Below are 17,701 nucleotides of genomic sequence, written 5' to 3'. Positions count from 1 at the left end.
TCACTCAAAACAGTGGCCACTCGAGGGGGCCGAGGCAGAGGATCACAGGTTCCAGGCCAGCCTGGTGGACTTGATCAGACAATAAAATGGGCTGGGGGTGTGGCTCAGGGGTAGGGCACTCGCCTACAGGCCCAGGTCCTGGTCCCATCCCCACCCTGCCAAGAAGGGGAAGTGACCAGGTTTCGAAAAGGCCCTTCAACAACAAGGTCCTCAAGCTGTCTTCCAGGAAAACCCTGCGGGCCTCTCACCAGGACCCTAGCAGGTGGGGCCGGCCTTCCAGCCATGGACGTGAGGATTAGAAGCCCACTCATTCTGGTCAGTGACGTCACAGCTCAGGACCCCCCAGGCAGAAGCTGCCTCCCCTCAGGAGAGACATGCAGCCTTCGCCCACAGCAGCTCCCTGCCCTCTGGTGAGCTGCGCACCCAGGCCAGGGAGCAGGTGGCAGCACCCGGCTGCCCGCCTCCTCGCGGTGCGCTGCACGGTGAAGCTTTCCCTCTTTGCAGACACCTGGTGCCTGATTCTGGCTTCTGTGTGCTGTGGGCAGCAAGTCCTTCTCCATGACCTTGGGTAGTTGCTGTAACTTATCGGTTAACATAAACATTAGTTTTTAATGAGCAACTATCCAAAAACCAGTCTACAAAATTCCTAAATCCTAACCATCTGTGAGCCCTGCCAGCTGGGGCCCATCCCACCAGCTGGCAGAAGAAAGGCAGACCATCCTGCCCACAGGGCCCCAGGGTCCACGCTGGAAAGTTAAGGTGGAACACTGACCCCTGCCCAGGGAGACTCGGGGGCCTCAGACAAGGAAGGGAAACTCACCTGGGGACCTGCCACAGTCGCAGGCAGGACAACCCTAGGGGCCAGCTCTTTGTCCCTGTCGCACGTGTCAGTGCTGGGCAAGGCCCTCCCACGGAGCCACACCCCAGCTCTTTTCATTCTGGTTCTGAGACAGGGACTTGCCAAGTGGCCCAGGCTGGCCGTGACCTCGGGACCCTCCTGCCTCAACCTGCTGAGTTGTTGGGAACACAGGCAGGCGCTCCGGCACCCAGCAGAGATTGGCTCTTAATAAACAATCACAGAGCACCCAAGGTATGGACGGCAGTCAGAGGGACCCCCGGCATATGGGGGTGCGGCGATGGCCACGAGGAGCTTCAAGGTCAGTCTAGAACTCCAAGTGGCATAAAGAGGACCCTCACTAACAAGGGCAGCTTCCAGAGAAGACTGAAAGAAGAAACCACTTGGACATGCGGGTCCAGTCACAGGGCCCGTCAGGGCTGGACAGATGGCCACAGCAGAGGACTCCAGTGTGAACGAGAAGAGGCCGAGCACCCGCCTGCCACAAAAGCCAGCAGACGAGCCCAGAGGAAAACAGGTCCAGCTGAGTCCAGCCAGCACACCCAGGAACCCCCCACAGGGTGGGCGCCCCTGCCCAGCCTCCCAGGCTGTGGCCACCAAGGGCTTGGGCTTTGCTGCCAACCCCGGGTCAGGGGCCAGTTCCAAGGGGCACAAGGCCCTGTCTGAAGCCATCGCCCAGGGGTGGTGTCCCTCCCCAGCAGGGCCTGTGGTCTGGGCGGTCCTGCCAGTTCTGATGTGGAGGGTCCATGCATTGGAAACTTGGCCTGGGGGCAGGGGCGGGGTGTGGCCTAGGGGTGGGCCCTCAGCCCCGGCTTGAGGCCTGACTAATCCAAGAGGGACAGGACGGCGACTGGGCCACCCCACGTAGTTAGTCCTCACAAGAGCAGCTGACCCTGGGTCACCTGGCAACCTCCCTCTGTCACGTGCTCCTGCCACTGAGGCCATCCACCACGAGGTCCCACCAGAGCCAGGGCCACACCCTTGAACCTCTAAACTGAGCTAAATTAACTCTGTAAGTACCCAATCTCAGGAACTGCATTATAGGGACGCAAGCTGGGTCAGGGTGGTGTCGAGACCCCCACCACCAGGAGGGTTTTCTCCCACCAGCAGGGCCAGCACCTGGTAGAAGCTGACCTGTCCCTGACTGGGGTGCGAGATGTGGTCACTGGCCCCAGGGGCTCCCGGATCAACCAGGACATGTGGTAAAAGAGAACAGTACATGAAGTCCCTTGGACCTGAGTTCCCTCAACGTGCCAAGAAACTCTTCCCCAGAATGGACGTCATCGAAGAGGGTCGGGGCGGCGACTGGGCCACCCCACCTTACAGTGGGCAGGTGGTGAGCTACACACCTGGCCAGGCATGGGCAGATGGTGCAAATGGCATCCAGCAGAGCAGGCTGGCGCCCAGAGAGGGGCTCTGCTCTCACGGCTGGCGCTCACCCCATTGCCCGGATGTCCGGCTCCCCTCTGCTCTTCACAGAGCTTGGTGGCTTCTTGGGTCCGCCATCTCCACACCGTGGGGCTCAGTCCTCCGGCAAACTCAGGGCTGGGTTTACGAAATCCTTGCTTATGACCGTGGAAAACTATGGTTAGAGGTGCTCTTCCAGAGTGTAAAGACCTGTGAATGTCCCTCCCCGTGCCGTCCCTCCACGTGCCGCCCCTCCATGTACCATCCCTACACATACGTTCGTCACTCCTTGTACCATCGTCACTCCTCGTATGAGAAGTGCCGGATGCTCACCTTGGTGGAAAGGCCACAAACCTGCTCTTCTCAGCTACTGGAATGGAGGTGAATACCCAGGAACGCCGGCCTATGTGCAACCACGCACGCACCCCCGTTGTCTCCAAAGATGCCCGCCGTCCCTCCCAGGTGCACAAGCCTAATGAGGGGGGCACGGCTGGTCTGCAGGGATGGCTGGAACCGGGGCCCGCAGGGTCATGCACACTCTGCTGCCCCCTTGCAGCCCACTGGGCTCACCACCAGCTGCACATTCCCCAGGAGAGGCTCCTCCCAGCCTGGGGACTGCTCTCTCCACTGGGGCCACTGCAGGGCTTTCCTGTCTCCTCTGAAAGCCCACGTCACCCTCGGCCTGGGGAACCGCAGTCCTGCCAGCGAGCTTGTTGGCCCTGGGGCCGTGCGTTGGGGTGTCACCATCCTTGGATGTCGCCCACTCGTGGCCCTGCTGCTGGGCAGCTGCAGACCAGCCCTCATCCCCGCGGGAGGGGCCCGGGGGGCGCCTGCTCGGCCTGACATTTAAGCTGGCGCTGTTGATTTATTTTACTGGCCGTGTCAATTGATAAAACTGCAGGAGGACACTTCATTTTTTTTTCCTTTCAAATTTGACTTAACAGTTTTGAAGCGGTTTCCCAGCCGCCGCCCCACCCTCCCTTTGTCTCTGCTTGTCTGGCTCCTCCATTTAAATGCAGGCACGAAACCACCCAAGTGCTCTCCGCGGGGAAATGACAGCCGCATTCTACGTAATCTGTGTTTTGTGCTTTATTAATCAAGTAGAACACTAATAAAACCTTCATAATTAGTGGAATAGGCATTAATTCAAAGATGTTTATTGGAATAGAAAATTAGAATTTGATTATACCTTTGTTCCTGAACAATGGCTGGTTTTCATTTTATTTGAGTATTTGTTTAGAAACTGGTCTTAGCCATTTATGCAGCTCTATTTATTAGACAAACCAGATGGTTTATGTAATTTGCTTTTTTTAGTTGTGTGTGGCTGGTAAATGTGGTTTTCTGGACATGAGTCCGTTTCTCCCTGTTCGGCTCTGCTCTCTGGGGGATGGGCCCAGGGATGTGTCAGTGGGGCACAGTCGGCCACGAGTGGCCGGGGCGGGATGGGAGCGGGTGGACACACGTCCCCCATGTGAGGGGCCGGGCCTAGAAGGAGGAACCCATGCCCACTGCCTCTGCACTGCCACCAAGCCCCTCCAGTGCGGGGAGCCTTCCCTCTGTGTCACCCGCCTCTGGCGCTGGAGCTGCAGTGGTGGCTGATGCTTGAGAGTGGTGGCTGGCAGGGGTCCCAGGAGCAGGCTGGTGGCCCTGTCCCTCCCGTTGGCCGGTGTGACCCTCAGGTCCTCCATGCTCCCTCTCCCACTCGCCCCCTGCCTTAGGGAGGTCTTCCTGCACCCTCTGTCTTGGTCTCTGTCTCTCCTCTGCCCCCTTGCACCTCCCTGTCTGTCTCTGTCCCCTCTGGGTGTCCATCTATAAGAACCCACTCACACTCAGGCCTCAGGCACGGGCTGCTCACAGGTCAGCACACTCCGTGGCGGCCACTCTGCCATTTTTAGGGTTGGAGTTTCACTGACAGAGTGGGTGCCCATGAAGGGGTCGGGGAGGTCACGGCTCTGCCATGGGCCCCCACAGCCCCATGTTGGCCAAGGTCCCAGCACGTCCACTGCCACTGCCACTCACGGTTGGCTCTCAGCCAACCAGCCCCACCTCAAACGAAGCCCTTCCAGGGGCAAAGCCCTCCTGGACTGGCCTGGGGGGTACTGGCTCCAATGTGGACCACTCTGTGAGTGCCCAGCCCAAACGTGCCCTGAGGCCTGGGCCGTGGGGTGCCCCAGCCCCTCACAGATGGGCCTGAGTGCGCGTCCCTGCGCACCTGCAAACCCGCGTCTGTCCGAGGGGTAGGGAAGGGAGGGAGCTGAGCTGTGCTGCTGCTGGAGCAGTTGAGACCTCCCAGGGCAGCTCCAGGGGCCCCAGGACTGAGGCAGACTCCCCAGCTTCGGGCGGCAGCTCCCACTTCCTTGCCCAGTGCCCTCCTCCGCTCCTGGCCGCAGCACACCTGCCCAGGGCCCTCTGGTGAGGCCTGAGGGACGGACAGCAGAAGCCTCCGCCCCAGCTCTAGCCACAGGGGCTCCTCAGGGAGGGTCCTCCAGCTGGCTGTGGCCTCCACCTGGGCTCCCCTGGCCAAGGGCTGCCAGAGGCTGGGATGGACTGAGACACCAAGCAGAGGAGCGCAGCCTGAGCACCAGTTCCCGGCGCCCAGCAGGGACAGGGTGAGTAGCCTCGCCTGCCCTGTCCGCAAGGCCCTGCCCCTCTGCCTGCAGTCCAGCCTTGCAGCCCCTCCCAGGTGCCCCTGCACTCCTGCAGACAAGAGCTCAGCCCCTGGAGGTGTCCACGCACGGGGGCGGGGGGGGGCTACACCAAACCCGTGGTCTGGGATTCTGGGGGCATCAGGGAATATCCTGCAGGGTCCCTCACTGAGGATGTGGTCACTGTCCCCAAGACCCCAGCACCTGGCCTGTTCTGTCCCTGCAGGGTCCCGTGCGGTCCCCAGCCCCCAGCCCCAGCTGACTCCCCTATTTCAGACCCACTCACACCTACCCTGAATAAGTGGACTCTGGGTCACCCAGGGCCTGGCTCAACCCTGAGAGCCTGGCTTCTGCCCCCAGGATTGTCTGACCGCTGCTGGGTGAGCAGAGATGACCATGTGGGCCTCTTGTGACACCATGACTTAGCAGCTTGAGTTGCATCCTCTGTCCACCCACACCACGGCCTTCCACAGTGCTGGGCTTGGCAGTGGCATTAAACACCGACACGAGCAGACTCCGGCCATCCCAGGCCTGTGTCAAGCCCCTTCCCATGACGTAGTCCATGCCCCACTGGGCCCCTGTGTCCCTCACAAACCTCAGTAGTCTCCCAGGGCCACTCCCCAGCAGGAGGCAGATGGGAAGGAGCATGGATCACCTCCAGATGCCCTCTGGGGCAGGTGGGTTCTCCGAGGGGCTGCTTGGGAGCTGGCACAGGTCCCCACACCTGCCCTGAGCCCGGGTGGCCCGCCCATGCCTGCCTGTCTGTGCTTGCCCACACATGTCTAACACGGAGGCTACTGGGCCAGCTCTCGCATCCCAGGGGCTTGTTCCCCTCTCCTCACAAGCTGTGGATGCCCGGCTCCAGGCCCCGCCTCGCCCCCGCCTGAAGCCAGGGAACCCCCTTCCCCAGGTGAGGGGCACAGACACAGGGAGCAAGCAGGCGCCAGGCTCTGGGGGCCTTGCTTATCTTGGGCAGGGCTGGTATCACCAGGCCCAGTGGCGTGGACACGGGCTGGGAATAGTCTGCCTGCCCCTGCGCTCTGGCTGCTGCCTGCGTGTTCTCTGGGCCTGCAGCTCATAGCTCCCGGGACCACAGCCCAGGACCCGGGCACCCAGGCCAGGCAGTGCCAGTGAGGGATGACTGTGGCCTGGCCTCGTCCCTGCTCAGGTCCCTGCCGACTCTGTCCCACCATGAGCCCTGGGGTTCCCTGCCAAGAGCCCTGGGGAGATTTGTAGCCTGGAGTGGGCCTGGGAGGGAAGGGCCACTCCCTCCTCTGACCCCAGCTGCCATCCCCGTTGCAGCTGCAAGGGACAGGCGCTGCTCACTCTGTGTGGTAAGACTCCGAGTCCTGCAGTGTCCTCTGGCAGTCTGCCCACAGTCCCCTTCTTACCTCTGGTTCCACGGCCTGGTGATGGCCACAGAATCAAGTGGCCACCACACATGTCCTCCCCCTTGTGCAGAGGAGCTCTGGCTTCTTGGAAACCATCATGGCCCTTGGGAAATGCAAGCCCCCGAGGGTCACTAAACCCAGATGGCAGGCCTCATGACCCTCTGTGGCCGCTGGCCTGGCCTCACCTTGCTCTCCCAGTACCCTGCCTGTAACAGAGAGAGCTGGAGGAGAAGGCACACCACGTGTGTGCCCCAGGCCAGGAAGCCAGGAGACAGGAAGCCCAGAGGGCGCCGGCACACAGCCCTGCACATGTGCACCCAGGAAGGGGTGTGCACACGCGCACTGAGACTGCGGAAGCTGGGGTGCCCTCCTGCACAGCACTCCCTGCAGCTCCCAGCTCATGTGCTGGGAGCTGACCATCTCAGCTGTGGACAAGCCAAGCCAACCCTCTGGGAAGGCCCTCAAGAGCCCAGACCCCCAGGACAATGGCGATGTCATCCCCATGGAGGTGGGCCTCAAGGTCGCAGTGGGCCTGGAGGTCGCCAGGTTAGATGAGGTCAGGAGGCAGCGCCCAGGTCAGGATAGGTGTCCTGCCCAGAGACAGAGCTGGCTCCCCTCTGGAGAGCACGGGGCACGGACACCCTCAAGGTGACCAGGCCGCCTCAGACCTGGGCTTCCGGCCTCCACGGCCGGGGGCAGATGGTGTGGTTCAAGTCCCCACTGGGACGCAGCCCGGTGTCGAGGGCTGAGCATTTGCTCTGGGGAGGGTCTTCATCAGTCCCAGGAGCTGAGAGCACACAGCCCACCCAGCAGGGTCTGTGTGGTGCTCCATTCACACATCGGCCTGCAGGCCAAATGACCTCGTTACCAGTGGGTCGGCCAGCTGGCCATGCCACTCACGAGCCGTGCCACTCACCAGGCATGCCACTCACACACCATGCCACTCACCAGCCGTGATACTCACAGACCATGCTACTCAGAGACCGTGCCACTCACAGACCGTGCCACTCACAGACCATGCCACTCACCAGCCATGCCACTCACCAGCCGTGCCACTCACCAGCCATGCCACTCACAGACCATGCCACTCACAGACCATGCCACTCACCAGCTGTGCCACTCACCAGTCATGCCACTCACCAGCCATGCCACTCACCAGCCGTGCCACTCACCAGCCGTGCGACTCACCAGCCGTGCCACTCACAGTCCATGCCACTCACAGACCGTGCCACTCACAGACCGTGCCACTCACCAGCCATGCCACTCACCAGTCATGCCACTCACAGACCATGCCACTCACAGACCATGCCACTCACAGTCCATGCCACTCACAGACCGTGCCACTCACCAGCCATGCCACTCACCAGCCGTGCCACTCACAGTCCATGCCACTCACAGACCGTGCCACTCACAGACCGTGCCACTCACAGACCGTGCCACTCACCAGCCGTGCCACTCACCAGCCGTGCCACTCACCAGCCATGCCACTCACCAGCCATGCCACTCACAGACCATGCCACTCACAGACCATGCCACTCACCAGCCATGCCACTCACCAGCCATGCCACTCACCAGCCATGCTACTCACAGACCATGCCACGTACCAGCCATGCCACTCACCAGCCGTGCCACTCACCAGCCATGCCACTCACAGACCGTGCCACTCACAGACCATGCCACTCACCAGCCATTCCACTCACCAGCCGTACCACTCACCAGCCATGCCACTCACAGACCATGCCACTCACGAGCCGTGCCACTCACGAGCCGTGCCACTCACGAGCCGTGCCACTCACCAGCCATGCCACTCACCAGCCGTGCCACTCACCAGCCGTGCCACTCACCAGCGGTGCCACTCACCAGCGGTGCCACTCACAGTCCATGCCACTCACAGACCGTGCCACTCACAAACCGTGCCACTCACAGACCGTGCCACTCACCAGCCGTGCCACTCACCAGCCGTGCCACTCACCAGCCGTGCCACTCACCAGCCATACCACTCACCAGCCATGCCACTCACAGATCATGCCACTCACAGACCATGCCACTCACCAGCCATGCCACTCAACAGCCATGCCACTCACAGACCATGCCACTCACAGACCATGCCACTCACAGTCCATGCCACTCACAGACCGTGCCACTCACAAACCGTGCCACTCACAGACCGTGCCACTCACCAGCCATGCCACTCACCAGCCGTGCCACTCACAGACCATGCCACTCACAGACCGTGCCACTCACAGTCCATGCCACTCACAGACCGTGCCACTCACAAACCGTGCCACTCACAGACCATGCCACTCACCAGCCATGCCACTCACCAGCCGTGCCACTCACAGACCATGCCACTCACAGACCATGCCACTCACAGTCCATGCCACTCACAGACCGTGCCACTCACAAACCGTGCCACTCACAGACCATGCCACTCACCAGCCATGCCACTCACCAGCCGTGCCACTCACAGACCATGCCACTCACAGACCGTGCCACTCACAGACCGTGCCACTCACAGACCGTGACACTCACCAGCCATGCCTCTCACCAGCCGTGCCACTCACCAGCCATGCCACTCACCAGCCATGCCACTCACAGACCATGCCACTCACAGACCATGCCACTCACCAGCCATGCCACTCACCAGCCGTGCCACTCACCAGCCATGCCACTCACCAGCCGTGCCACTCACAGACCATGCCACTCACAGACCGTGCCACTCACCAGCCATGCCACGCACCAGCCATGCCACTCACAGACCATGCCACTCACAGACCATGCCACTTACCAGCCATGCCACTCACCAGCCGTGCCACTCACCAGCCGTGCCACTCACCAGCCGTGGCACTCACAGACCATGCCACTCACAGACCATGCCACTCACCAGCCATGCCACTCACCAGCCATGCCACTCACAGACCATGCCACTTACACACCATGCCACTCACAGACCATGCCACTCACAGCCGTGCCACTCACAGACCATGCCACTCACAGATCATGCCACTCACCAGCCATGCCACTCACCAGCCGTGCCACTCACCAGCCATGCCACTCACCAACCGTGCCACTCACAGATCATGCCACTCACAGACCGTGCCACTCACCAGCCATGCCACTCACCAGCCATGCCACTCACAGACCATGCCACTCACAGACCATGCCACTCACCGGCCGTGCCACTCACAGACCGTGCCACTCACAGACCATGCCACTCACAGACCATGCCACTCACCAGCCGTGCCACTCACAGACCATGCCACTCACAGACTGTGCCACTCACAGACCGTGCCACTCACCAGCCGTGCCAATCACCAGCCGTGCCACTCACCAGCCATGCCACTCACAGACCATGCCACTCACAGACCGTGCCACTCACAGACCATGCCACTCAAGAGCCATGCCACTCACCAGCCGTGACACTCACAGACCATGCCACTCACCAGCCGTGCCACTCACAGACCATGCCACTCACCAGCCGTTCCACTCACAGTCCATGCAACTCACACACCGTGCCACTCACAGACCGTGCCACTCACCAGCCGTGCCACTCACCAGCCATGCCACTCACCAGCCATGCCACTCAACAGCCGTGCCACTCACCAGCCATGCCACTCACAGACCATGCCACTCACAGACCATGCCACTCACAGACCGTGCCACTCACCAGCCATGCCACTCACAGACCATGCCACTCACAGACCATGCCACTCACCAGCCATGCCACTCACAGACCATGCCACTCACAGACCATGCCACTCACAGATAATGCCACTCACGGACCGTGCCACTCACAGACCATGCCACTCACAGACCATGCCACTCACAGACCATGCCAATCACCAGCTGTGCCACTCACAGACCATGCCACTCACAGACCATGCCACTCACCAGCCGTGCCACTCACAGACCATGCCACTCACAGACCATGCCACTCACAGACCATGCCACTCACCAGCCGTGCCACTCACAGACCGTGCCACTCACAGACCGTGCCACTCACAGACCATGCCACTCACAGACCATGCCACTCACCAGCCATGCCACTCACCAGCCATGCCACTCACCAGCCATGCCACACACAGACCATGCCACTCACAGACCATGCCACTCACCAGCCGTGCCACTCACCAGCCATGCCACTCACAGACCATGCCACTCACAGACCATGCCACACACAGACCGTGCCACTCACAGACCGTGCCACTCACAGACCATGCCACTCACCAGCCATGCCACTCACCAGCCGTGCCACACACTGACCATGCCACTCACAGACCATGCCAGTCACCAGCCGTGCCACTCACCAGCCGTGCCACTCACAGACCATGCCACTCACAGACCATGCCACTCACAGACCATGCCACTCACCAGCCATGCCACTCACCAGGCATGCCACGCACAGACCATGCCACTCACAGACCATGCCACTCACCAGCCATGCCACTCACCAGCCATGCCACTCACAGACCATGCCACTCACCAGCCGTGCCACACACAGACCATGCCACTCACAGACCGTGCCACTCACCAGCCATGCCACTCACCAGCCATGCCACTCACAGACCATGCCAATCACAGACCATGCCACTCACAGACCATGCCAATCACCAGCCATGACACTCACCAGCCGTGCCAATCACAGACCATGCCACTCACCAGCCGTGCCACTCACAGACCATGCCACTCACCAGCCGTGCCACTCACAGTCCATGCCACTCACAGACCGTGCCACTCACAGACCGTGCCACTCACCAGCCGTGCCACTCACCAGCCATGCCACTCACAAGCCATGCCACGCACCAGCCGTGCCACTCACCAGCCGTGCCGCTCACCAGCCATGCCACTCACAGACCGTGCCACTCACAGACCGTGCCACTCACCAGCCGTGCCACTACCAGCCATGCCACTCACCAGCCATGCCACGCACCAGCCGTGCCACTCACCAGCCGTGCCGCTCACCAGCCATGCCACTCACAGACCATGCCACTCACAGACCATGCCACTCACAGAACGTGCCACTCACCAGACATGCCAATCACACACCATGCCACTCACAGACCATGCCACTCACCAGCCATGCCACTCACAGACCATGCCACTCACAGACCATGCCACTCACAGACCGTGCCACTCACAGACCATGCCACTCACAGTCCATGCCACTCACAGACCGTGCCACTCACAGACCGTGCCACTCACAGACCGTGCCACTCACCAGCCGTGCACTCACCAGCCGTGCCACTCAGCAGCCGTGCCACTCACCAGCCGTGCCACTCACCAGCCATGCCACTCACAGACCATGCCACTCACAGACCATGCCACTCACCAGCCATGCCACTCACAGACCATGCCACTCACCAGCCATGCCACTCACCAGCCGTGCCACTCACCAGCCATGCCACTCACAGACCGTGCCACTCACAGACCGTTCCACTCACAGACCATGCCACTCACCAGCCATGCCACTCACCAGCCGTGCCACTCACCAGCCATGCCACTCACCAGCCGTGCCACTCACCAGCCGTGCCACTCACCTGCCGTGCCACTCACCAGCCGTGCCACTCACAGTCCTTGCCACTCACAGACCGTGCCACTCACAGACCGTGCCAGTCACAGACCGTGCCACTCACCAGCCGTGCCACTCACCAGCCGTGCCACTCACCAGCCGTGCCACTCACCAGCCATGCCACTCACAGACCATGCCACTCACCGACCATGCCACTCACAGACCATGCCACTCACCAGCCATGCCACTCACCAGGCATGCCACTCACAGACCATGCCACTCACAGACCATGCCACTCACCAGCCATGCCACTCACCAGCAATGCCACTCACAGACCATGCCACTCACCTGCCGTGCCACTCACAGACCATGCCACTCACAGATCGTGCCACTCACCAGCCATGCCACTCACCAGCCATGCCACTCACAGACCATGCCACTCACAGACCATGCCACTCACAGACCGTGCCACTCACAGACCGTGCCACTCACCAGCCGTGCCACTCACAGACCATGCCACTCACAGACCGTGCCACTCACAGACCGTGCCACTCACAGACCATGCCACTCACAGACCATGCCACTCACCAGCCATACCACTCACCAGCCGTGCCACTCACAGACCATGCCACTCACAGACCGTGCCACTCACAGACCGTGCCACTCACAGACCGTGCCACTCACCAGCCGTGCCACTCAGCAGCCGTTCCACTCACCAGCCGTGCCACTCACCAGCCATGCCAGTCACAGACCATGCCACTCACAGACCATGTCACTCACCAGCCATGCCACTCACCAGCCGTGCCACTCATCAGCCGTGCCACTCACCAGCCGTGCCACTCACAGACCATGTCATTCACAGACCGTGCCACTCACCAGCCATGCCACTCACCAGCCATGCCACTCACAGACCATGCCACTCACCAGCCATGCCACTCACCAGCCGTGCCACTCACCAGCCGTGCCACTCACCAGCCGTGCCACTCACAGACCATGCCATTCACAGACCGTGCCACTCACCAGCCATGCCACTCACCAGCCGTGCCACTCACAGACCATGCACTTCACCGGCCGTGCCACTCACAGACCTTGCCACTCACAGACCATGCCAATCACAGACCATGCCACTCACAGACCATGCCACTCACCAGCCATGCCACTCACAGACCATGCCACTCACAGACTGTGCCACTCACAGACCATGCCACTCACCAGCCGTGCCACTCACCAGCCGTGCCGCTCACCAGCCTTGCCACTCACAGACCATGCCACTCACAGACCATGCCACTCACAGACCATGCCACTCACCAGCCATGCCACTCACCAGCCGTGCCACTCACAGACCATTCCACTCACGAGCCGTGCCACTCACAGACCATGCCACTCACCAGCCGTGCCACTCACAGTCCATGCTTCTCACAGACCGTGCCACTCACAGACCGTGCCACTCACAGACCGTGCCACTCACCAGCCGTGCCACTCACCAGCCATGCCACTCACCAGCCATGCCACTCACCAGCCGTGCCACACACCAGCCATGCCACTCACCAGCCATGCCACTCACAGACCATGCCACTCACAGACCGTGCCACTCACCAGACATGCCACTCACAGACCATGCCACTCACAGACCATGCCACTCACCAGCCATGCCACTCACAGACCATGCCACTCACAGATCATGCCACACACAGACCATGCCACTCACAGACCGTGCCACTCACAGACCATGCCACTCACAGACCATGCCACTCACAGACCATGCCACTCACCAGCCGTGCCACTCACAGACCATGCCACTCACAGACCATGCCACTCACCAGCCGTGCCACTCAGACCATGCCACTCACAGACCATGCCACTCACCAGCCGTGCCACTCACCGACCGTGCCACTCACAGACCGTGCCACTCACAGACCATGCCACTCACCAGCCATGCCACTCACCAGCCATGCCACTCACCAGCCGTGCCACTCACAGACCATGCCACTCACCAGCCTTGCCATTCACAGACCATGCCACTCACCAGCCATGCCACTCACAGACCATGCCACTCACAGACCATGCCACTCACCAGCCGTGCCACTCACAGACCATGCCACTCACCAGCCATTCCACTCACCAGCCGTGCCACTCACCAGCCATGCCACTCACCAGCCGTGCCACTCACAGACCATGCCACTCACAGACCGTGCCACTCACCAGCCATGCCGCTCACCAGCCATGCCACTCACAGACCGTGCCACTCACAGACCATGCCACTCACAGACAGTGCCACTCACAGACCATGCCACTCACAGACCATGCCACTCACCAGCCATGCCACTCACAGACCATGCCACTCACCAGCCATGCCACTCACCAGCCGTGCCACTCACCAGCCATGCCACTCACCAGCCGTGCCACTCACAGACCATGCCACTCACAGACCATGCCACTCACCAGCCATGCCACTCACAGACCATGCCACTCACAGACCATGCCACTCACAGACCATGCCACTCACAGACCGTGCCACTCACCAGCCATGCCACTCACCAGCCATGCCACTCACAGACCATGCCACTCACAGACCATGCTACTCACCAGCCATGCCACTCACCAGCCGTGCCAATCACAGACCATGCCACTCACCAGCCGTGCCACTCACAGACCATGCCACTCACCAGCCGTGCCACTCACAGTCCATGCCACTCACAGACCGTGCCACTCACAGACCGTGCCACTCACCAGCCATGCCACTCACCAGCCATGCCACTCACCAGCCATGCCACGCACCAGCCGTGCCACTCACCAGCCGTGCCGATCACCAGCCATGCCTCTCACAGACCATGCCACTCACAGACCATGCCACTCACAGACCATGCCACTCACCAGCCATGCCACTCACCAGGCATGCCACTCACAGACCATGCCACTCACAGACCATGCCACTCACCAGCCATGCCACTCACCAGCAATGCCACTCACAGACCATGCCACTCACCTGCCGTGCCACTCACAGACCATGCCACTCACAGATCGTGCCACTCACCAGCCATGCCACTCACCAGCCATGCCACTCACAGACCATGCCACTCACAGACCATTCCACTCACAGACCGTGCCACTCACAGACCATGCCACTCACAGACCGTGCCACTCACAGACCACGCCACTCACAGTCCATGCCACTCACAGACCGTGCCACTCACAGACCGTGCCACTCACAGACCATGCCACTCACCAGCCATACCACTCAGCAGCCGTGCCACTCACAGACCATGCCACTCACAGACCGTGCCACTCACAGACCGTGCCACTCACAGACCATGCCACTCACCAGCCATGCCACTCACCAGCCGTGCCACTCACCAGCCATGCCACTCACAGACCGTGCCACTCACAGACCATGCCACTCACCGGCCGTGCCACTCACCGGCCATGCCACTCACAGACCGTGCCACTCACAGACCATGCCACTCACAGACCATGCCACTCACCAGCCATGCCACTCACCAGCCGTGCCACTCACCAGCCATGCCACTCACAGACCGTGCCACTCACAGACCATGCCACTCACCGGCCGTGCCACTCACCGGCCATGCCACTCACAGACTGTGCCACTCACAGACCGTGCCACTCACAGACCATGCCACTCACCAGCCATGCCACTCACCAGCCGTGCCACTCACCAGCCATGCCACTCACAGACCGTGCCACTCACAGACCATGCCACTCACCGGCCGTGCCACTCACCGGCCATGCCACTCACAGACTGTGCCACTCACAGACCATGCCACTCACAGACCATACCACTCACAGACCATGCCACTCACCAGCCATGCCACTCACCATCCGTGCCACTCACCAGCCATGCCACTCACAGACCGTGCCACTCACCAGCCATGCCACTCACAGACCATGCCACTCACAGACCATGCCACTCACCGGCCGTGCCACTCACCAGCCATGCCACTCACTGACCATGCCACTCCCAGACCATGCCACTCACCAGCCATGCCACTCACAGACCATTCCACTCACAGACCATGCCACACACAGACCATGCCACTCACAGACCATGCCACTCACAGACCGTGCCACTCACAGACCGTGCCACTCACAGACCATGCCACTCACAGACCATGCCACTCACAGACCGTGCCACTCACAGACCGTGCCACTCACAGACCATGCCACTCACAGACCATGCCACTCACCAGCCGTGCCACTCACCAGCCATGCCACTCACAGACCATGCCACTCACCAGCCGTGCCACTCACAGACCATGCCACTCACCAGCTGTGCCACTCACCAGCCGTGCCACTCACAGACCATGCCACTCACCAGCCGTGCCACTCACAGACCATGCCACTCACCAGCTTTGCCACTGACAGACCATGCCACTCACAGACCATGTCACTCACCAGCTTTGCCACTGACAGACCATGCCACTCACCAGCTTTGCCACTGACAGACCGTGCCACTCACCGGCCGTGCCGCGCTCCTGCTGGTGAGCTTTCGGCCAGGAGGAAACAGCACTGTGTGTGGAAGGCCTCGGATGGGTGGACTCGCCCCAGCAGAGCCCGGCCAGGTGGTCCTTGTTTCTTTTTTCTTATTTTTTGACCCTGGGGATTGAACTCTGGGGTGCTCTATCACAACCTGATCCCAGGACTTTTTATTATTATTATTATTTGGGAGGTATAGGGGATTAAACCCAGGGCCACCCACTACTGATCCACATCCCCAGCCCTATTTTGTATTTTATTTAGAGACAGGTCTCACTGAGTTGCTTAGCACCTCACTTTGAACTGGCTTTGAACTCGCGATCCTCCTGCCTCAGCCTCCTGAGCTGCTGGGATTACAGGTGTGCGCCACCGCACCTGGTATTATTTTTTATTTTGAGACAGGGTCTCTCTAAGTTGCTTAGGGCCTCACTAAATTGCTGAGGCTGACCTTGAATTTGTAGTCCTCCTGCCTCAGCCCCTGAGCTGGTGGGATCACAGGTGTGGCCACTGCGCCCAGCCGGGTCAAAATCTTCTGCAACCAAAGGTGGGGAAGTGGTGTCTCCAAGCTCACAGCAGCTGCTGGGAGCGGAGCCTGCACACTGGCCTCCGGGAAGCTGGAAATCGAGTCGGGGCTGCTGATTTCTTGGCTCTGGGCCTCCATGAAAGATGGAAAGCGCTTTCCACCAAATAGCCCAGGTGCAGAGCAGAGGGAATGGACTCTGAGGGAGGGCAGGAGGCCTTCTGTCAGCATGGCCAGCACCAGCGAGCCCAGGACTGCAGGGGGTGACCAGCAGGAGAACCAGGGCCCAGCACGCTTCAAGCGGGAGCAGGAGTTGCTCAAAGGTCAAAGGTCTTAGGCTAGCAATTTGTGGGGAAAGGAGCTAAAAAGCCTGAAATCCTAAGACCCAGCACCTCTGGCCACCTGCAGAGGAAGCCACCGTGTGTCAGAAGGGCATGACCCAGCACTGCCTGCTGCTGTGCCTCCCAAATCCCTGTGTGCACCTGGCCCTTGAAGGCAGCAGCCCACCTTCTCTGGGTTGCTGATATTCCAAGTAAATCTTCCCCTCGCCCAACTGCCTGTCCCTGTCATGGGCTTTTCCAGGGCAAGCAATGAGCATGGGCTTCGCCGTGACACCACCAAACGCAGCGTGAAGAGGGACACAGAGTCAAACACTTCCCAGATCTGGACACAAAGGCAAACTCAAACAGCCTCGAAAGAGGCCAGGAAACAGTCATCACTTCTCCATCCTCCAGTCCCGGCCTCCCAGTGCACCCCTCCTGCCACAGGGAGACATAGGTCACAGGCCATTAGCCAGTGACAGGGATGAGCTGGGGGGTAGACAGGACAGAAGAAATGTCAAGGTGCACAAGAGGCCTCTATCCACCTGCCAGAGCCGAGGAG

At 60.8% G+C, this 17,701-nt stretch overlaps 1 pseudogene; it reads left to right on the top strand.

Moving 5' to 3' along the window:
• The first annotated feature begins 1,136 nt into the window (after positions 1–1,136).
• Positions 1,137–17,701, top strand: part of LOC113177264 (syntaxin-3-like) — a 32,507-nt pseudogene continuing 15,942 nt past the window's right edge.

The sequence above is a fragment of the Urocitellus parryii genome, unplaced genomic scaffold, assembly GCF_045843805.1.
Source record: "Urocitellus parryii isolate mUroPar1 unplaced genomic scaffold, mUroPar1.hap1 Scaffold_171, whole genome shotgun sequence".
NCBI lineage: Eukaryota > Metazoa > Chordata > Mammalia > Rodentia > Sciuridae > Urocitellus > Urocitellus parryii.
Note: the sequence above shows the minus strand (reverse complement) of the source record. Positions and strands in the feature narration are given on the sequence as shown.